Raw genomic sequence first — 22,239 nt, 5'->3', positions numbered from 1 at the left:
CTCCCCCTAGGACATTGGTTCCAGTCCAGCCCAGGTGCAGACCATCCTGTTTGTACCGGTTCCACCTCCCCCAGAACTGGTTCCAATGTCCCTGAAATTTGAATCCCTCCCACTTGCACCATTTTTCAAGCCACGTATTCATCTGAAATATCCTCCTATTTCTCCTCTGACTAGCACGTGGGACTAGTAGTGTCACGAAAGACCATGAAACTTGCTCAAAATTTTTTGCTTCCTCCACCGTTGGCTTCTGATACACATTTATTACAGATTTTATTCTTCCCAACTTCTTAACCCTCTCTCTTTCTCTCCTCCAATACCTCTCAATATCCACCACTTTGGACCAGTTATTTCTTCACATGGGATATTGTCTCCATCTTTAGAACAGTGTCAGATTTCATTATAATTCGTCCATGTTGAGATGTTTCGCTGTTAAATTGCTTATATTGTGTAGTGAATATGTGATAGTATTGCGAGAGAACAGGACTGAGGTCAACAATGGCCACTTTTACATTATGTTGCTTATGATTGATGCTCTTTATACTCTTTTATGAAAAATGGTCACTCAGTTAAGTGTGGTGGGTGCTGCAGTCTTACCCTAGCTAAAGTTGGAATGGAGAAAGACGGATTGGTAAAAGTGTGAATGGGTTTTTATTGAATGGAATGGAGAACAGAACCTTCAAAAACTGCTATGTAACACCAGTTTTAGAGTCTTCGAAGTAGCATAGTCTGACCTGGGACAATCAGTGTAGCTTTATGAGGGGGGAGGTCATGCCTCATGAACCTGAGTGACATTTTTGAGGAAGTGACAAAACAAATTGATGAAGATGGAGTGATGGATTTGGTGTTTATAGATTTAGTAAGGCTCCAAAAAAGGTTCCCCATAGTAGGCTCTTTCAGAAAAGCGAGGAGGGAAGTGATCTAGGAAAACTTGCCTGTATGGATTCTGAATTGGCTTCCCTATAAAAGTCAGATAGTGGTTGTAGATGGAATGTCCTCTGCCTGAAGATTGGTAACAAGTGGAATTCCCGGGGACCTGTTATGGGACCCCTACTCTTTGTGATTTTTATAGATGACTTGGATGAGGAAATAGAAGGGTGGGTTAATAATTTTTCAGATTACACAAAGATTGGTGGTATTGTGGATAGGGTAGAAGGTTGTCGTAGATTACAATGGGTCATTGACAGAATATAGGGCTGGACTGATGAACTGAGATGTGGCAGATGGAATTCAATTCAGAAGAGTGTCCAGTGATTCACTTGGGAAGGTCAAACTTAAAGGCAAGGTACAGCACTAATGGCAGGATTTTTAACAGTGTTGAGGAACAGAGGGATCTTAGGGTGCACATGCATAGATCCTGTAGAGTTATCATGCAAGTTGATAGGGTGGTTAAGGAATATGTTGTGTTGGCTTTCATTATTTGGAGGATTGATTTCATGAACCACAGGATGTTTCAGTTCCATAAAACTCTGGTTAGACCACACAGATTATTGTGTTCAGTCTGGTCGTCTTGTCCCAGAAAGGAAATGGAAGCTTTAGAGAGGGTGCGGAGGAGACTTACCAGGATGCTGACTACACTAGAGTGCAGGACTTATAAGGAAAAGTTGAGCAAGCTGGGACTTTTCACTTTGGAGCATAGAAGAATGAGAGGTGACTTTATTCATGAGAATGAGTGTCAGCAACTCTAAATTCCTCAGTGTTATCATTTCAGAGATTGATGCACTATCAATAACTCTAGGAGACTGGAAGTAGAGTAAATAACGATAGGCTTTTATTAACAGCGAAAACAGAGAATGACCATGTTGAAGACTGTGGGAGGGGCAGTGTCCCAATCACAGGAGCAGTCAGCACAGCCGCGTGTCCAGACAGGTATACATGGTTTACAACAGAGGACCTATGCTTGACCCAGCAAGTAAATACAATTACAAAGAAAGCACAGCAATACCCCTATTTCCTTACAACTTCAGTGAACTGTACCACAACCTTTGGAATCACTTTCAAGGACTCTTCATCTCTTGTTCTCGACTTGATGTAATTATTTATTTCATTTCTCTTTGCACAGTTTTTGTCTTTTGCACATTGGTTGTTTGTCCATGTTGTTGAATATGGTGTTTCATTGATTCTGTTTTGTTTCTTGGATTAACTGTGTATGCCCAGAAGAAAATGAGCTCAGTATTGTACATGTGACATATGTGTACTTTGATAATAAATTTACTTTGAACTTGGTAATGGTGTATAAGATGATAAGAGATGTAGATCGAGTAGACAGCCCGTAACTTTTTCCCAAGGCAGTAATGGCTAATATGAGACAGATTACTTTTTAAGTGATGTAGGAATTTGTAGGGGGTTGTCTGTTGGTGGTAGGTTTTATTTACACACAAAGTGGTGAATGTGTGGAACAAACACACTGCCAGGGATGGTGGTAGAGGCAGATACATTAGAAAAGTTAAAGAGATTCTTAGATGTCCATTGCATGAAAGAAAAATAGAGAGTTATGTGGGAGGGAAGAATTAGATTGATGTTGGGGTAGGCTGAAAAGTGAACACAACATCATGGGCCAAATGCCTGGACTGCGCTGTAGTGTTCGATGTTCTATGTTCTTCACTTTCACTGACCAGAATTAATAGTCTAGCTTTAGAAAATTTCTTCTTGCAGTAAAAAACTGCTATGCACAGCAGTATTAAGAACACCAAGGAGAGAATAACACCAACAAGTATTCTAACGTCATCCAATAGTTGCTGAGGAATTGCTTCAACTTCTGCAATGGAAAATAAATAATTAAATTGTCTGAAAATGTAGAATTTACATTCTGTAGCACAAAAATGTAAACTTAATATTTAATTTTGTAATTGACTATGTACAATATCAATTCATGAGATAACTGCCCTGAGCCAAGTAAACTGTGTGTTAGTCTTAGGATACATAGGTTACATTGAATTGGGACTTTTAGACAAGCCAAATATGCTCATGCTCAGCTGCAACTTGTGCACGTTATTGCAAATGATTCTTTGAGGCACAGGAAACATGAACCATATTAATGGGAATTCAACTTGATGGGAATTTCAGCTTTGGAGTGCTTCAATGTAATTATAATTTAAAGAGAACTAAATCGTGGAACACTGCTATCGAAAAGGTCCTCACAAGTCCAGAATATAGACACGATAGGGACACCTGGAAGATATGTCGGATCAGATCCACAACATTCTAAAGAGGGAAGGTGAGCAGCCAGAAGTCTTGGTACCTGTTTGCACCAATAACATAGGAAGGAAAAGGGAGGAAGTCCTTGAGAGGATTTAGAGAGCTAGGTAGAAAGCAGAAAACTGGCCAGGTTTTCACATGATAGCAAGATAGGTGGAGGGGCTGGTAGTGTTGTGGAAGCAGAGAGTCTGCAGTAGGATTTAGACAGATTCGGAGAATGATCAAAGATGTTGTAATCAGAATACAGTGTCAGGAAGTGCAAGGTTATGCTCTTTGGTAAAAGGAACAAAAGCACCGACTATTTTCTAAACAGGGAGCAAATTCAAAAATCCAAGGTGCAAAGGCACTTGGGAGACCTCATGCAGGAGTCCCTAAAGATTAATTTGCAGGTTAAGTTTGTGGTGAGGAAGGCAAATGCAATGTTAGCATTCATTTCCAGATGACTAGAATATAAGAGCAAGGATGTAATGCTGAGCATTTATAAGGCACTGGTGAGGCCTCACTTGGAAAATAGAGAGCAGTTTTGGGCTCCTTATATAAGAATCGATGTGTTGACATTGAAGAGGGTTCCGAGGATGTTTACGAGAATATTTCTAGGGTTATCCTATGAGGAGTGTTTGTTGGCTCTGTGCCTGTACTCACTGGAATTTAGAAGAATCAGGGGTGATCTCATTGAAACCTATCGAATGTTGACAAGCCTAGATAAAGTGGCTGTAGAGTATATGCTTCCTATAGTGGTGAGTCTATGACCAGAGACCCAGTCTCAGAATAGTGGGATGTCCATTTAGAATGGTTGTTGAATCTGGGCAATTCATTGCCACAGGTGGCTGTGGAAGCCAGATCATTGGGTGTATCTAAGGCAGAAGTTGGTAAGCTCTTCATTAGTCAGGGCATGAAAGGTTGTGGGGAGAAGGCAGGAGAATAGTGTTGAGAAAGAAATAGATCAGCCATGGTGAAATGCTGGAACAGACTTGATGGGCAGAATGGCTTAATTCTGCTCCTACGTCTTATTGTCTCATGGTCTTATGGAATATTCAAGATAGTGGCTACTTAACAGCCAATTTAAGATCCATAGCTCGGCAAGATCCTGGGTCGGCTCACTGCAGTAGTTTCTATTTTACCATTAAACTGAAGAGTGTTTCCAGGAACACAAGTGGAGCAGAAATAAAGCAAACATTTTAAATATGATTACAAAATAAGAACAAAAATCCTATTCAAATTATTCCACATGTTATAAGGAATACAAAATATAATTATACGCAGTAAATCATGCAGATGTACACTCAGCGGCCATTTCACTAGAAACTGTACACCTGCTGTACGCCAGACTGTGGAATGACTGTTGGTGTCGGGTGGGTTGATTTGAGTATCTTTGAAACTGCTGATCTGGCATTTTCATGCACAGCAGTCTCTAGAGTTCGCAGACAATGGTGCAAAAAACAAAGGACATCCATTGAGTGGCAGTTTTGTGGGTGAAAAACCCTTATCAATGAGATAGGTTAGAGGAGAAAGTCCTGAAATTCCAGATTGGTTCACCCTGACAGGAAGGTGGCAGGAACTCAAAAAAATCTTTTATTACAACAGTAGGGTGCAGAAGAGCATCTCTGAATATACAACACATCAAACCTTAAAGTGGATGGGCTACAGCAGGTGAAGACCACAAAAATACACACATTGTATGTACATAATTTGGTAGTTTGGGACAATGCAGAACTGAGAGGAGTTATAATTGTTGAGTTCACTATTTCTGCCCACTATAAATATGATTTTTCAAGTATGATTCAAATACCCATTACAATGAATCACACAAGGGAGCTTCATGATCTTTGACATTCTTGATCATTTATTTAATTCAAGCTGATCATCAAGTTCCATTAAGCAGCTGCATGCTTCCCAACTTTCTTCCTCTTTCCAGCTTCAGATCTTGTCTTGATATCCACAGTTTCTACACGTCTCTAGTCACAGCCATTAGGGTCTTCTATTTCCTCTCCTCACCACATTAGATCATTATCATATGGATGTGCAGATGTGCTTGCTTTACTCAAGATAACTGCCACATACTCCAAGTTGCAATGTTGACTAAATGTCAGTAGTGAATAGCAGTGAATAAATACATGTGTTTCTTTTCATTGAATCACTGATTGAAATTGCTACAGCATACATGGAGGCCTTGTATTTTATAAACAGCCAATTCACAATAGAGGCTCAGAAGTTGCAGAACTTGCATTTAATGATAAATAAGATTCAAACTTACCTTTAGATATACAATCATTTCCAATGCAAACAGAACAAGTACAGTTTATAGAGCACCAGTCATCAACTACTGGAATGCAGCTGGTGATGTACAATACAACTAGTCGCACATTGTCAACACTATTATGCAAGATGGTTTCATTTTCAGTCTTCCAATAAGTTGTGCCAGTGGATATTCTATTGCTGTGCACACAAGAAATGTTTTGCCGTTTTCTTCTTTTTTACTGATGGGTGGCCCAGTACATGGAGATGAAAGACATGCTTTACACCTTTAGCCATGTGACCATAGCATTGGATGCACAATGTCTAATAGGATTAGCACTAATATCCATATTAACATTATGAATGCTATTTTCCAGCTTTCTTGATAGAACAGCTTACATTCATATAATTCCCTGCATCATTCAAATCTGAAACTATTTGACTAATCAAATATTAGGGAATAGACAGATCAATGCTGGAACTTAGTTGAGATGTGAGGTAGGAGTTCTTCGTTACTTAGTCCAAGTGGTCTATAAATAAATCCAGGAAAAAAAAGTTGTGGATCTTCAACTGATAGAGCCTCAAAGCCAAAGAACATATGTCCAGTAATATGATTTCTTGCCAAATATATTGCGCAATCATTACTGCCATTTGCAGATACTATATACAAATACATCATTAAAGGTAATAAATCTTTCTTTTATGTCCCAATAACCTTAGGAGATTAGTAATGCACTGGGACAGTAATTACAAGTGTTGTAGCTTGCTCCTTTATTGCTATCATTTTAAATGACTAAATGAATATATTACTATGCCTTGCCTTCTCCAAATGTCAGAAAACCTATGTACTTTGTATACTATTCACACAGGATTTTTTTCTTGTAGACCACAATGGTCTACAATTTATGAATTTCCAATGTCTTCCTTCTTTAGAAACTTACATATTCTCAAATATAAATTATGTACTTAATCCACAAACTAAAAGTCATTTATTTTATTCATGCATATTTATTCAGTGTTTGATGGAAAGGAGCTTCACTGAAGATGGTAGAATTCAAAACAATTTGTTGCAGTGATATGACTTGTAATGATGACATAAATTCAGCCATTCTTCCCTGTCTAAATATAACTATCAATATTGCATATTGCAGACTAACTCACAAATCAAGGCACTTAGAGATACAGTATTAACTGCAATTTATTACCAATTAGATGTAACCAATATTCATAAAGAAAATTAAAAGCAGAGAAAATACTATATTACCCACCTCTAACTATCAAATCGATGGATTCAACAGCATGTCCATGATCTGTTTCCACAAAGAATTGATATGTTCCATTATCAGATGCTTGTATTTTCTGGATTATCAGGGACACATTCTGTGAATCTTGATGTAATTTAATTCGACCCTGAACTCCACTGTCATTTTCATTTGAGTTAAATTTATAGACAGTTTTATCATTCGATCCATTTTCATGTAGTTTTGCTAGAGTGAGTGTTTTCATCCTTGCTGCTTCCATACTGCATGGTAGTTCGGCGTCCTCGTTAAATATTCCTATTACTGACTTCACACAATCCAGCTTCACAAACGCTAGAAAATTAATTTCCAATAACTTCAGTCACAAGTTTAACAATCAATGTTGAATGAGCTATTTATTGAAAGGCTTTCAGTACTTACGTTCCACATAGTGCATGCTCAGATACATGATCAAATAAAAAAAGTTCATTTCTGTCACTTGAGTCACCTGCAGATAATAAAGATAAACAGTTAAAATCACAGCAATCTTATAAAATCCATTCCACTTTTGTATCATAACATCAGCATTGTCTGAAATTTACTTCTACTTTAGTCATGAAAATGTAAGTGAATAGAAATTTATATTTTAAAAATATATTCAATAGATCAATTTAACAGTAAAATCACCATTACTCTACATAATCTTAGTGCCTCTTTTAATTGACTTCCCTTCTGCAAGTGTCTCTATGAGCTGATCCCTTTGTGTCTTGGGAAAATGCTATGTCCAGCAGAAGTGGACAGAGAAGATATAATTGCAAATTTCACCATCTCAGCCTGGGCAGCAACATTCATGGCTGGCTGAAATACAGGCAGCAGTGAGGTGGAGTAAAGTAGATGCAGCTAAGAACCATGGCTAAAATCCTGGAGTGTGAATACAGAAGCCTCTACATAATAATTTAAAACTGATGATATGCTGATTTTTTCCCCTGAAAAGTAGTGGAATACAAAGTTTGATTAGAAAAAAGCATATGGCAGGTATAGGCATCTACAATCAAAAGAGACATTTGCAGAATATAGAAGTTTTATGAGTGTATGTAAAAAGAAATTAAGAGGACAAAAATGAGGCTATGAAATATTCTTAGCAAATAAGATTAGACAGAATCTTAATGTCCTTTTATAAGTCACAAGCAATAAGAGGATAGCTAGGGTCCAAATGGTAATTTATGCATGCAACCAAGAGGGCAATATTTTAAATAAATACTTATCATCTTTGTTCACCAAGGACAAAGATGTGGAGCCTAGCAAGTTTGAGGAGAGATAAGTTGCTTGGGAGCATATAGGGATTAAAAATGTAGAGGTGTTGAATTCCTTGAAACATGCAAGGTTGGATAAATCTCTGGGACCATATGAGATCTATCTCAGAATGCTTTGAGAAATAAAGGAGAAGATTGCTGGGGCACAGGTGGAGATTTTTGCATCTCTATTAACCATAGGCTCGATGTCAGAAGATGTATAGCTAGCACTGTTCCTATGTTTAAGAAGTGCAGAGACCAGTCAGATAGCTACAAGCCAGTGGTAAGAAAATCACTGGAGAAAAAAACTGGCACAGCATTTATATACAGTTGGAGAAGCAGGGACTGGTTAGAAATACACACCATGGCATCGTGAGGGGGTAAATACTGTCCTAGTAATTTGATTGAGATTTTAGGAGGTAGCAAAGGAGGTCAATGAAGGTAGGGTGAGAGATCATGTCTGTATCTACCTTAGCGAGATGCTTGACAAGATCCTGCTGAACTAAAGTTAAGCTATTTCAGATTCAAGCCGAGCTGGCTAATTGGATCCAAAATTGGCTGAATGAAACAACACAGAGTGGAGTGATGGGAGCATGTTTTTCTGACTGGATGTTTGTGGCCATAAAGATATCATAGGTATTTGTGTTGGAAGCTTTGCTTGTAGCCCATATCATTGACTTGTATGTGAACATAGATAATAGGCATACATAAGATAGACAGACTCTTTTCTTTCCCAGGGTAGCAATGTGAAGTACTGGAGAAAATGCATTCAATATGAGAAAGGGAAGGTTTAAAGGAGATGTGCTAGGCTTTTTTTTTAAAAGCAAAGATTATGGAAAGTGCCTGGACTGAGCCGCCTGGGTTCATAACAGAAGCAGATATGGTAATGGTGTTTAAGAGTTCATTAGATAGACACATGGATAACTGGACAATAAAGAGATATGGATTATATACAGACATGCTGGGAGGTTTAGTTCATTTCAGCATCAGCAGATATCATGTGCTGAAAGTCCTGCTCCCATGCTGTACTGTTGTATGCTTTGTGTAAGAGTGAATACTTGATGTTGCAACTGGACAAAATACTGGTTAAGCCACACTTGGAATATTGTGTGTAGTTCTTTTCACCACAGTGCAGGAAAGATGTGACTACATTGGGAAGAGTGCAAAAGAGATTTATCAAAATGTTGTCTGGGTTGGAGGACTTCAGTTTGGGAAAAGACTCAATAGATTGGTCTTTTACCCCTAGAGGAAAGGAGGTTAAAGGATGACATCTTTTTTGCATGAGGGTATTGAATTAAGATAAGAACAGTTTTTAAAAAATGTTTCTCTTACATTGAGAGTGGTTGATATTTAGAATGTGCTGCCAGAAAAGATGGTGAAATCAGATACAATTACTACGCTTAGCAGACATGTAAACAGACGAGGCAAAGAAGGATACAGTCATGATGCAGACAAATGGAATAAGTTTTGTTGAATAAATAGATGAGCATCGACATGTTGGCTGAAAGGGAAGTTTCTGTACTGTACAACTCTATGACTTCATGTCAGCAGAACTGAAATTATCTTACAGTTATACAAACTTGTGGTCAGAATGAACAAATTATTGCATTCATTGCAGGGTGCCACAATTTAGTAATTAAATATTGTCTTTGAAGGTGGGGTAAGTGTCTATATAACATGTGACACCAGTCTCTATCACCTTATTAAAATTCCTCTGAGTATTGATAATTAAGTGGAGATTTAATAGAAGTATTTATTCCTCTCCAACAAAACCTTCCTCCAGATATCAACCCTTTTACCAATTTTATGCAGAATAATGGATATAGCCCAGTACATCATGGGTAAAGCCCTCCCAACCATTGAGCACATCTACATGGAGCGTTGTTGCAGGAAAGTAGCATCCATCATCAGGGATCCCCACCACCCAAGTCATGCACCCTTCTCACTGCTGCCATCAGGAAGGAGGTACAGGAGCCTTAAGACTCACAGCAGCAAGTTCAGGAACAGTTTTTACCATTGTTGTATCAAGCTCTTGACCCAGAGAGGATGCCTTAACTCAACTTCACTTGCTCCATCACTGAAATCTTCCCACAACCTATGATGTCACTTTCACGGTCTCTTCATCTCAAGTTCTTGATATTTTTTGCTTATTTATATATATTATTTAGAAACATAGAAAGCCTACAGCACAATACAGGCCCTTCAGCCCACAAAGTTGTGCCGAACATGTCCCTACCTTAGAAATTACTTGACTTACCTATAGCCCTCTATTTTACTAAGCTCCATTTACCTATCTAAAGGTCTCTTAAAAGACCCTATCATATCCGCTTCCACCACCATTGCTGGCAGCCCATTCCACTCACTATTCTCTGAGTAAAAAACTTACCCCTGACATCTCCTCTGTACCTACTCCCCAGCATCTTAAAACTGTGTCCTCTTGTGGCAACCATTTCAGCCCTGGGAAAAAGCCTCTGATTATTCACATGATCAATGCCTCTCATCATCTTGTACACCTCTATCAAGTCAGCTCTCATCCTCCTTCACTCCAAGGAGAAAAGGCCAAGTTCACTCAACCCATTCTCAAAAGGCATGATCCCTAATCCAGGCAACATCCTTGTATATCTCCGTTGTACCATTTCTATGGCTTCCACATCCTTCCTGTAGTGAGCCGACCAGAACTGAGCACAGTACTCCAAGTGGGGTCTGACCAGGGTCCTATATAGCTGCAACATTACCTCTCGGCAACTAAATTCAATTCCATGATTGATGAAGGCCAATACACCATACGCCTTCTCAACCACAGATTTAACCTGCGCAGCTGCTTTAAGCGTCCTATGGACTCGGACCCCAAGATCCCTCTAATCCTCCATACACTGAGAGTCCTACCATTAATACTAAATTCTGCAATCATATTTGCTCTACCAAAATGATCCACTTCACTCTTATCTGGGTTGAACTCTATCTTCCACTTCTCAGCCCAGTTTTGCATCCTATCAATTTCCCGCTGTAACCTCTGACAGCCCTCCACACTATCCACAACACCTCCAACCTTTGTGTCATCAGCAAACTTACTAACCCATCCCTCCACTTCTTCATCCAGGTCATTTATAAAAATCATGAAGAGTAGGGGTCCCAGAACAGATCCCCGAGGCACTCCACTGGTGACCGACCTCCATGCAGAATATGACCAGTCTACAACCACTGTTTGCCTTCTGTGGACAAACCAGTTCTGGATCCACAAAGCAATGTGCACTTCGATCTGATGCCTCCTTACTTTCTCATTAAGCCTTTCATGGGGTACCTTATCAAATGTCTTGCTGAAATTCATATACACTACATCTACTGTTCTTCCTTCATCAGTGTGTTTAGTCAAATCCTCAAAAAATTCAATCAGGCTCATAAGGCTCGACCTGCCCTTGACAAAGCCATGTTGAGTATTCCTAATTATATTATACATCTCCAAATGTTCATAAATCCTGCCTCTCAGGATCTTCTGCAAAAACTTATCAACTACTGAGGTAAGACTCACTGGTCTATAATTTCCTGGGCTATCTCTACTCCCTTTCTTGAATAAAGGAACAAGATCTGCAACCCTCCAATCCTCCAGAACCTCTCCCATCCCCATTGATGATGCAAAGATCATCACCAGAGGCTCAGCAATCTCCTCCCTCGACTCCCCAAATAGCCTGGAGTACATCTCATCCGGTCCCGGCGACTTATCCAACTTGATGCTTTCCAAAAGCTCCAGCACATCCTCTTTCTTAATATCTACATGCTCAAGCTTTTCAGTCTGCTGCAAGTCATCACTACAATCACTAAGATCCTTTTCTATAGTGAATACTGAAGTAAGGTATTCAATTATGGAAAACTCTGAACATCCTCTACATAGCACCATCCAGAGACAGAGAAGCAGTTTCAGCGACAGGTTACTATCGATGCAATGCTCCTCAGACAGGATGAAGAGGTCAATTCTCCCCAATGCCATTCGGCTTTACAATTCAACCGCCAGGACTTAAGAACTTTTTAAAAGCTATTATTAATGCTTTTTGAGATAGTGATTTAGATGCATATCATATTTTTTTACTGAGTTATGTATTGTATGTAATTAGTTTTGCTACAACAAGTGTATGGGACATTGGAAAAAAAGTTGAATTTCCCCATGGGGATGAATAAAGTATCTATCTATCTATTAAGTACCTCTGCTATTTCCTCCGGTTCCATTCACACTTTCCCCACTTATTTTTGTATTTGCACAGTTTGTTGTATTCTGCACATCAGTTGACTCTCAGTTGGTGCAGTCTTTCATTGATTCTATTATAGTTATTATTCTATTATGGAGTTATTGAGAATGCCCTCAAAATGCATGTCAGGGTTGTATGGGGACATATTTGTGGATAATTAGATTCCTCCGAAAATCACCAGCTTTCCATTTTCCTCAATTTACAAAATGTTTCGCTTTCAACTTCTTGTTCTACCTGTGGATGCCACTCCACCATTAATTTCTACCTCGCATTCCTCTTGTCCTTTCATTCCTAGTTCAGTTAGCACGTTTCTCCTTGAAGCTCCTATGCCTTTCTTATTGCTCACACACAAACAATTTGGTGAAATTAGATAAGCGGCGTGAGAGAGGAGTCCCTTTAAATCACACACCCGGACTGAAAATACACACAGCAGCCGGGATCTTGCCTGAAAAGAAAAGCTCCGCAGAGTAGCGATAAAGATTAGAAAGAAAGCGTCACTTTTCTGTTGCGCTCTCCGTTCCCCTGAGCGCTGGGTCACCTGGAGAGGGGTCCCAAAAGCTGACGAAAGGGCTAATTTCAGAGAGGGCACCAAGCGCCATTAGGTGTATTGCAGCTGCTACGCGCTTCATTTAAGTCTGTTATGAACGCTGTCCCAAGACAATTCCTTCCCCTCCGAACCGACCCCTTAAGTTCCTCCAGCAGTTTGCTTGTTGCTTAAGCGCCCAGCATTAACCCTTTCTTGTGCCTGAAACAAGCAGTTTATTTTGTCGAAGCGTTGCCGAGAGAGAAATGACCACTAACCGTCAACAAGAAGATGGTGTGTCCCGTAGTCCTGCAGACTTCACGCTGTTAATGCTCGTTGACAATATCCATTCTGACTGATGCCGATGGGACTTCACATTCCCGTTAAAACCAGGGTGGGAAAGACCACTTCAACTCTTCTACACCACTCGCGTCCTAGTTGTTTCTCTCTCACTCCAGAGAATCGGGAACTGTTTGTAATTATAAATTCTTGCAAAGGAAAACAAACCCTTCTTGGCACAATCTGTATTCGTCAATTATTGCATTCATGGCAGGGTTCCACAATCTAGCAAGAAAATATTGTCTTTGAAAGTGGGTGTGATTGAGTGGGGGGGGGGGGGGGTAAGTGGCTATATAACATGTGACGCCAGTCTGTATCACCTTATTAAAATTCAACAATTGATAATTAACTGGGGATTTAATAGAAGTATTTAAAATAAGGAAAGCCATTGACAGCGTAGTCTGAAATAAATTTATTTGGTGGGAATTTTTGAATCACGAACTTTAAAGTAAAACGTGGGCCAGAAAGCATTTCTCATTCAAGCATGGAGATAATGTAGAATTCTCTATCCAGAGAATTTCTGAAGCTAGTTCAGATGACCATTTCAAAATTGACTTTAATAGATTTTTTTTCAGATGAGTATCTAGAGTAATGAGACCAAAGTGAGTGAATGAAGTAATGTTTCTTGTACCAATTCCTCTATCTTGGGTAGGGAGTCCAGAATTATACATAATATTTCAGTGAACTTCCTCAGGGCCCTTCGTAATTGCAGTGAGATAGATATATCCCTGAATTACAAAGAAACACAGCTGTGCCTCTACTTCCTGAGGAGTTTTGTGAAGATTCAGCATGACATCCAAGACTTTGTCAAACATTGATAGACGTGTGGTCGATGGTATGTGGACTGGCTGCAGCACAGCCTAAATGGAACATCAATGCCTTCAAATTGAAAATCCTATGTAGAATAATGGATATAGCCCAGTACATCATGGGTAAAGCCCTCCCAACCATTGAGCACATCTACATGGAGCGTTGTTGCAGAAAAGTAGCATCCATCATCAGGGATCCCCACCACCCAAGTCATGCACCCTTCTCACTGCTGCCATCAGGAAGGAGGTACAAGAGCCTTAGGACTCACAGCAGCAAGTTCAGGAACAGTTATTACCATTGTTGTATCAAGCTCTTGACCCAAAGAGGATACCTTAACTCAACTTCACTTGCTCCATCACTGAAATCTTCCCACAACCTATGGTCTCACTTTCAAGGACTCTTCATCTCAAGTTCTTGATATTTATTGCTTATTTATATATTATTATTAATTATTTAGAAACATAGAAAGCCTACAGCACAATACAGGCCCTTCAGCCCACAAAGTTGTGCCAAACATGTCCCTACCTTAGAAATTACTCGACTTACCTATAGCCCTCTATTTTACTAAGCTCCATTTACCTATCTAAGTCTCCTAAAGGACCCTATCGTATCCGTTTCCACCACCGTTGCCGACAGCCCATTCCACTCACTCACCATTCTCTGAGTAAAAAACTTACCCCTGACATCTGCACTGTACCTACTCCCCAGCACCTTAAACCTGTGTTCTCTTGTGGCAACCATATCAGCCCTGGGAAAAAGCCTCTGACTATTCACACGATCAATGCCTCTCATCAACTTGTACAGTTCTATCAGGTCACCTCTCATCCTCCTTCGCTCCTAGGAGAAAAGACCGAGTTCACTCAACCTTTTCTCATAAGGCATGCTCTCTAATCCAGGCAACATACTTGTATATCTCCGTTGTACCCATTCCACATCCTTCCTGTAGTGAGGCGACCAGAACTGACCAGAATCCAAGTTATTGTAATAGTATTAAATGAGAATAATTTCAAAGAAGCATACCTACTTCTAACTTATTAAATATGAAGTAATCTAATCAAACACAAAGTTCTCAGCAGCGTATTAATCACATTGCATTAGGGCTCAGCAATCACTTATTGGGTTGGGGAGCTCGGTTAACCTCCGCTAGGCCAGTTACTTCACACAGTGCGGACCAGCACAGCTCAGCTGTCCTGATGTCTGTAGTTAAACAGGAGAAAGATGTGTCTCTACTCTCAGAAATAGCGCAGTATTCCTTTCACATGAACTGCTCAGACAGATGGTATGACCACATTAATGGGACTTTATTATAGAACACTCAACAATCGGCGGGATTTCGAGGAAGGAGTTTGTAGAGAGGTTGCAGACAGTTGCAAGTAACAAGGTTGTGATAATAGGTAATTTAATCTTTCCACATATTTAATCAGTACATCGAAGTCCCAACTGTGCGCTACTACATCACCTATTAGTGAATGAGCAGTGCGGGTGACAGAAATTTGTATAGAGAAACACGTTGTATCCTGTGTTCCTAATGACATCAGTTTCAAGGTAATTAATGGAAAAGGATCGGTCTGGTCCTTGGGTTGAGATTACAAACTGGAGAAAGGCCAATTTAGATGGTATCAGAACGAATCTGGCAAGTGTGGATAGGGAGAGGCTGTTTTCTGACAAATTGTATACTTGGTAAGTGAGTGGCCTTCAGAAGTGAAATTTTGAGAGTAGAGAGTTTGTATGTTCCTGTCAGAATAAAAGGCAAGGATAACAGTTTTAGGGAAACTTGATTTTCTTGAGATATTGAGCCCCTGGTAAAGATAAACAAGGAGGTGCATAACAGACATAGGCAGGCAGGAACAAGTGAGATACTTGAGTATAAGAAAAGCAAAAGAACACTTAAGAAGGAAATTGGAGGGCTAAAAAGGACATGAGATTGCTCTAGCATACAAGGTGAAGGAGAATCCTGAGGGTATCTATAGATATATTAAGGGCAAAAGGATAGCAAGGAACAACATTGGTCTTCTGGAAGATCGGAGTGGTAATCTATGTATGGAGCTGAAAGAGATGGGGGAGATTGTAAATGGGGTTTTTGTATCTGTATTTACTCAGGAGAGGGACACAAGGTCTATATATGTTCATCAATGCAGCTGCGAGGCTATGCACGCTATACAGATAACAGAGGAGGAGGTGTCATGAGGCAAATTAAGATGGATGAATCCCCAGAGCCTGACAAGGGAGGCCAGTGCAGAAACTTGAAGGGCCCCAGCAGAGATATTTAAACATCCTTAGTCACAGGTGAGGTGCCGGAAGATTGGATAATAGCTAATGTTCTTTCTGTTGTTTAAGAAAGGCTCTAAGAATAAGATAGGAAATTGGAGGCTGGCGAACCTGACGTCAGTAGTAGGAAAGTTATTGGAAGGTATTCTGAGGGATACCCTCGGTATAACTATTTGGTTAGACAAGGACCGATTAAGGATAGTCAGCATGGCTTTGTGCATGGCAGGTCATGTCTAACCAATCTTACTTAAAGAGATTTTTGAGGAAGTTACCAGGAAAGTTGTTGAAGGCAAAGCAGTAGATGTTGGCTGCATGGACTGTAGCAAAACCTTTGACAAGGTCCTAAATGGGAGGTTGGTCAAGAAGGTTGAATCACTTGCCATTCAAGATGAGGTAGCAAATTGGATTCGACATTGTCTTCGCAGGAGAAGTCAGAGAGTGGTGGTAGATGGTTGCCTCTCCGACTCGAGGCCTGTGACCAGTGGACTGCCACAGGGACTGGTGCTGGGTCCATTGTTGTTTGTCATCTATATCAATGAACTGAATGATAATGTGGCAAATTGGATCATAAAATTTGTGATGACACCAAAGTCGCAGGTGTAGTGGGGAGCAAGGAATACTATCAAAGCTTGGAGCGGGACCAGGACTGTTACGAATGTGAAGCAACTCTGAGGGGCCGAAGGGTACAAAGTCGCCCCCTCCTTTTTGAGAATTGCAAGATCGCTATTAATTCGGGTCTGGGACCCAGGAAATGAGAGAGCGCCACGCAGAATACACAAGGTTTGGAATGTGTCCTGGCCTCAGCGGAACGGAACCACTGATAACGGCCATTGTCTCTTGGTGACGGAATTGTGTATTGAGTACTGTACTATTCATTGAAGCCCTCAGGGGACAACCAGAGTGGGCTGGTTGAGGGATTGCATCATCCCAACCTGATTGACACCTGAGACCCCGTGAGTAAGGATAAAAGATGGGTCTGTGGAACAACCCCTTTAGACGCACCAGGAGAAACGCTAGAAATCTTGTGACAGCGTTTGATAGCGAAAGCTGGTGGGGGCTCGTGTGCATCCTCCCTTGCCTGGGGCGGCGGGCTCACCACGGAAGAACGGTTTAGCTAAAGGAGAGGTCACAATTGAACGGCCACAACAAAGAGACACCTGACAGATCGAAATCATAAAGGTTGGAAAAACCCGTAGCGGTAACTGTTCCCATTCTATTCCTATATCTCTCTCTCTCTCCAACAAAGTGCAACACAGAGACAACCAAAAGACAGCAGCCTGCATGAACTGAGTGAACTTTATATTTCCATCAGACAATACATTATCCCCAGACAACGATAGAGCTTATTTCTTATTGATTATTATTTTACCCGAACTTTTAGATTTAGTATTGACGATGTATACTATCTGTATATTTGCCTTGATATTATTTTTGTGTATTTTTACTAATAAATACTGTTAAAAATAGTATCATCAGACTTCAACGGACGTCTCTAACTTTGCTGGTAAGTGACCCAGTTACGGGGTTCGTAACAACGTGGGGCCTCGTCTCGAGATTTGATACCAAATTGGAGGGCCAGTAAATCGGGCTTTTAAGTCCAAACTTGGATCCGGTTGCGCGGGTAACCAGACGGGAAACCAGCAAAGATGGATGTAGACGAATTCATAGAAAACCCGACTCTGGAGGCGCTAGAGGCTGCTACAAAGTCGGACTTGATAAATATTGCGAAAGGACTAAATCTCACAGAGCTGAGGTTGTTGATGAAAAAGCGGGAAGTGCGGAGGGCCATAACTCAGTATTATATTGTGAAGAATGTGTTTTCGTCTGAGGTATTGGAAAATATCCCTGAAAAGGTACCAGCTAGTGGGACGGCTCAGTTAGAGTTGGAGAAATTAAGGTTGGAACATGAAATTAGGTTAAAACAGCTGGAAGCAGCTGAAAAGGAGAAGGAAAGGGCCGAAAAGGAGAGGGAGTATGAGGAGAAGGAGAAACAAGAGGCAACATGAGTTGGACATGGAGAAATTCAGGCAAGAGCGAAGAGCTCAAGGGCCAGACCGAGAGGAGAGATTTAATGTTAGTAGGGAGTTTAGGTTAGTACCTCCGTTTGAGGAGACAGATGTTGATAGTTATTTCTTGCATTTTGAAAAGGTGGCAGTGAGTCAGAAGTGGCCCACAGATCAGTGGGTGGCGTTGTTACAAAGTGTGTTAAAAGGGAAGGCACAACGGGCATATGCGGCGTTGTCCATGGAGGAGGAGGAGTCTGAGAATTATGAGAAAGTAAAGGAGGCCATTCTTCGGACCTATGAATTGGTACCTGAGGCCTATAGACAAAAGTTCAGAAATTTAAAGAAAGGGTGGAATCAGACATATGCAGAGTTTGCCTATGAAAAGGGTGTGCTCTTGGATCGCTGGTGTGCAGCAGAAATGGTGGAAGAGGATTTTCAGCGTCTCAAGGAGTTAATTCTGATTGAGGAATTTAAAGGTTGTGTTTTGGATGATATCCGGATGTATTTGAACGAGAAGTCGAATAAGTCCATCTCTGAATTTGCTAGGTTTGCAGATGAATATGCCCTAACCCACAAGACAAAGTTTTCCTTGAATAAGAGTTACCAGAAAGACCGTGGGAACGGTAGAGAAGGCCCGCCGGCTGAGGCAGAGATCCAGCCGGGAGGCAGTGGTAAAAATAAGGAGGAGGAAAGGCAAGACGGCAGGAGGGGTCCTGGCTTGACCTGTTTTAATTGTGGAAAGGTGGGTCATATTGCATCTAAGTGCCTTGCTCTAAGGAAGGAGACAGGAAAAGGGAAAGCAGCTGTCCCTACAGGATGTGTTGTGGTGATCAGTAAATCGACGAGAAAGCCCCAGGTAGACAGAATACAAGAGGGGCCTGAGAAATTTATTTCAGAAGGAACCGTGTCTGTGAAAGAGGGAGACACACCAGTTCCAGTACGGATCTGGAGAGACACTGGAGCTGAGCTGTCATTGATTCGCAGTAAGGTACTAGATTTTGGTCCCGAGACTGGAGAGGTGGCTTTGAGAGGCATAGGAAAAGGGACAAAAGCTGTGCCTTTGCATAGGATCATTATAAATTGTGAGCTGGTATCTGGACCAGTTGAAATAGGGGTACGTTCAGAATTTGCGAGAACTGACGTAGACATCCTTTTGGGTAACGATTTAGCTGGTGGTGAAGTTTGGTCGGCCATGGAGCTGACGAGCCAGTCTGTAAGTGTTGAGGACCTACCTCTAGATCCCAAGATCTATCCCGCATGCGCGACCACTCGCAGCATGTCGAGAAAGGCCGCTGAGAAAGGGACCAGTTTAATTCAGGCCAGTATCGATTTGGCTGAGACGTTTTTACCGACCCTGTACCGAGAGGGGTAAGAGGGTGGTAAAATGGAGAATAGGGAGGTCTCCCCCAGTCGAAAGACATACCCGTTAGTAGGTTGACTTGTTATTGTAAATTGTCCTGTGATGAAGCTAGTGTTAAATAGGTGAGTTGCTGAACAGTGCGGCTTGTTGGGCCAGAAGGGTCTGTTCCGCGCAGTATCTCTAAATAAGATAAAAACACAGGCACAACATCATGGGCCGAAGGGCCAGTACTGTTCACTGTTCTACAATGTGATTGAGAGTGAAGTACAAGAGATACTGATGGGTGGTGATGAAAACTTGCCTCAGGATCAAAGATATGTTTACTGCTTTGTTCATCTTCAGAGAATGACACCAAAAAAAATCCATCCCCTCCCTTTTACTTCTTTTCCTCACTACGTGTCCAGTTCTCAGAGGTTTCAGTTGAAATGGAGCATCACAACTAATTTTTAAAATAGTTCAAGTTTCAAAATAAATTTATTATCAAATTATTTTATGTCACCATATACTGCCTTGAAATTCATATTCTTGAAGGCATTCACTTTATAACAAAAACTGCTGTATAACAGAATCAATGAAAAACTACACATAAAGATTTACAACAACGAATGTACAAAAGAAGACAAATGGCAAAAATAAAAACAGATATAGTGAATAAATAATACTGAGAACAGGAATTGGAGAGTTCTTGAAAGTGCGCCCATAGGTTGAGAGAAGTCATCCACACAGATTCAGGAGCCCGATGGTTGTCGGGTAATCCCTATTCCTGAACCTGTTGCTGTTGGACCTATGGCTCTTGTACATCCTTCCCATTGTCAACATAAAGAAGTGAGCACAGGCTGGACGGTGCAGATGATTAATGATGGCTGCGGTTTTTTTGTGGCAGTGCTACTTGTCGATGAGCTCTGATGGCGAATGATGGATGCCACCTTCTTAAATAACCACCTTTTGAAGATGTCCTCGATAGCTGGGAGGGTTGTGCCTCTATCTGGAAATTTGTTCAAGAGGGAGCAGTGAACATGAGAACAGTTTCTGTGGTGCCACAGAGAACAACTGGCAGCTGTGAAAAGAGAGAATGAACAGCCAAAATACCTAACCACAAACCACAGCCACCATTTACTTTTGCCCACATTGCACCAGAATAAATGGTTCCTTTATCAGCCTCTACAGCCATCTGAGGACCCAACAATAGGCAACCCCTTAGGGAACATCATATTCAACTCAAGTGATTGCACCACTACTATGGATATTGATGACAATAAACTCAACTTTGACTTGACTTTAGTGTAGGTAACAGGAGACAAATGATTGGAAATAAATTAGATTTGGACCCCCTTTACCCATAGATTTAAAACAAATAGAGAATGTAGTTTTTGATGGGAATAAATGCAGAACTTATTGCTAAAATCTTTACCAGCATGTCAACTGTTTGACCTGTTTAGTTGTTATAAATTCTATGTTTTATCTGTCTTTAGTGTTTGTAGATTTACCTTCAGATCAGTTTCATTCAACAATATCTACCATTCCTTTCTGAAATTGGAAATGCTTAAGATACTATTGCTAAGTAAGTCTAGGAGCTTAGCTTATGGAAATTTCATCATTCTATCCATAGATCTGATCTGATGTTTCTCTTTTACATTCCTCTAATAAATTTATGTAATGCTGGTTACAAGATATTGTTATCGTTCTCTGAGTGGGTATGAATGTCAAAATGAATTTACTGATAATCATTTATATTGATCATAAATACAGATTGCAAGTACAAATTCAGCTTTGCCACATGGGGAATAAACGTGCTTATCAAAAAGGCATAAACATTTTGGAGCTTCACTTCACTTCATGGAATAACAGAACTTCAGACAAAATATGTTAATTTCTTTGAAATCCACTAATGTTAGGAAAATTATTATTTTACAATAGTCAATGCATACATATGCAAACTATCACAACTGATATGAACAGATTAAATAACTTGAAATCCAGTTTTGTTTTTATGACACTTTGAACCAGATTGTTCATGGCCTTGCATCATATTGAATTCTGCATGTTGCAGATCAAATGTTAACTCCATCATTACCTTCACCTCCTTTGCCATGCCTGCTTCTGGTCTCCTTAAACCACATGTTGAAATTTCCACCTTTTTTACTTTTACACCGTGTTTCTTGGTTGATATCCCTAATGCCACCTAATAGGCAAATGTCTTTATCTCAAATCCTGCCAACATATTTTAAAATCTCTACTCAGTCTGGACTTACTTAAATTCTATAAATCCTTCAGTACAATGACCTTTTAAGATTCTCCAACTCCAGATTCTCGCACACTCCACTTTTAATTGCCTCAGTAGTTCTTGAATTCCCTCCTTTAACTAATCTTTCCTTTTTTGTCTTCCGGAAAAGTCTGTTGCAAACCTGAATATTTGCAGAAAATTTTAGTCTGCTGCTGTAAAATGTTTTTGTATGTCAGGGTGTTAATTTTTGTTTAATAACACTGTTGTGGGGGAGGTTAGAGTCACTTAAATATGTTAAAAGATGAATATAGTTAAAAGTAACACAGACAAATGCTGGAGGAACTCAGCAAGTCAGGCAGCATCTATGGAGGGAAATAAACTGTTGATGTTTCAATTCAAAAGACACTTTATCAGGAGTCCTGATGAACGGTCTTTGCCCAAAATGTTGACTATTTATTTCCCTCTATAGATGCTGCTTGACTTGCTGAGTTCCTCCAGCATATTACGC

General features: G+C 40.4%; 1 protein-coding gene and 1 long non-coding RNA gene across 2 annotated transcripts in view; both read right to left on the bottom strand.

The window, feature by feature from the left end:
• LOC140714625 (butyrophilin subfamily 1 member A1-like) overlaps positions 1–22,239 on the bottom strand; it is an 89,489-nt gene that overhangs the window by 7,335 nt on the left and 59,915 nt on the right. The window lies entirely within an intron of this gene.
• Positions 1,772–13,183, bottom strand: LOC140714626 (uncharacterized). The gene is made up of 4 exons (XR_012095952.1): positions 13,003–13,183; positions 7,110–7,176; positions 6,699–7,022; positions 1,772–2,755 (listed from the first exon to the last, which is right to left on the bottom strand). It is a non-coding gene; the product is annotated as an uncharacterized lncRNA (long non-coding RNA).

Source organism: Hemitrygon akajei, chromosome 22 (genome assembly GCF_048418815.1).
Source record: "Hemitrygon akajei chromosome 22, sHemAka1.3, whole genome shotgun sequence".
Lineage (NCBI taxonomy): Eukaryota > Metazoa > Chordata > Chondrichthyes > Myliobatiformes > Dasyatidae > Hemitrygon > Hemitrygon akajei.
The sequence above is the reverse complement of the archived record's forward strand: the minus strand, read 5'-3'. Positions and strand labels throughout refer to the sequence as shown.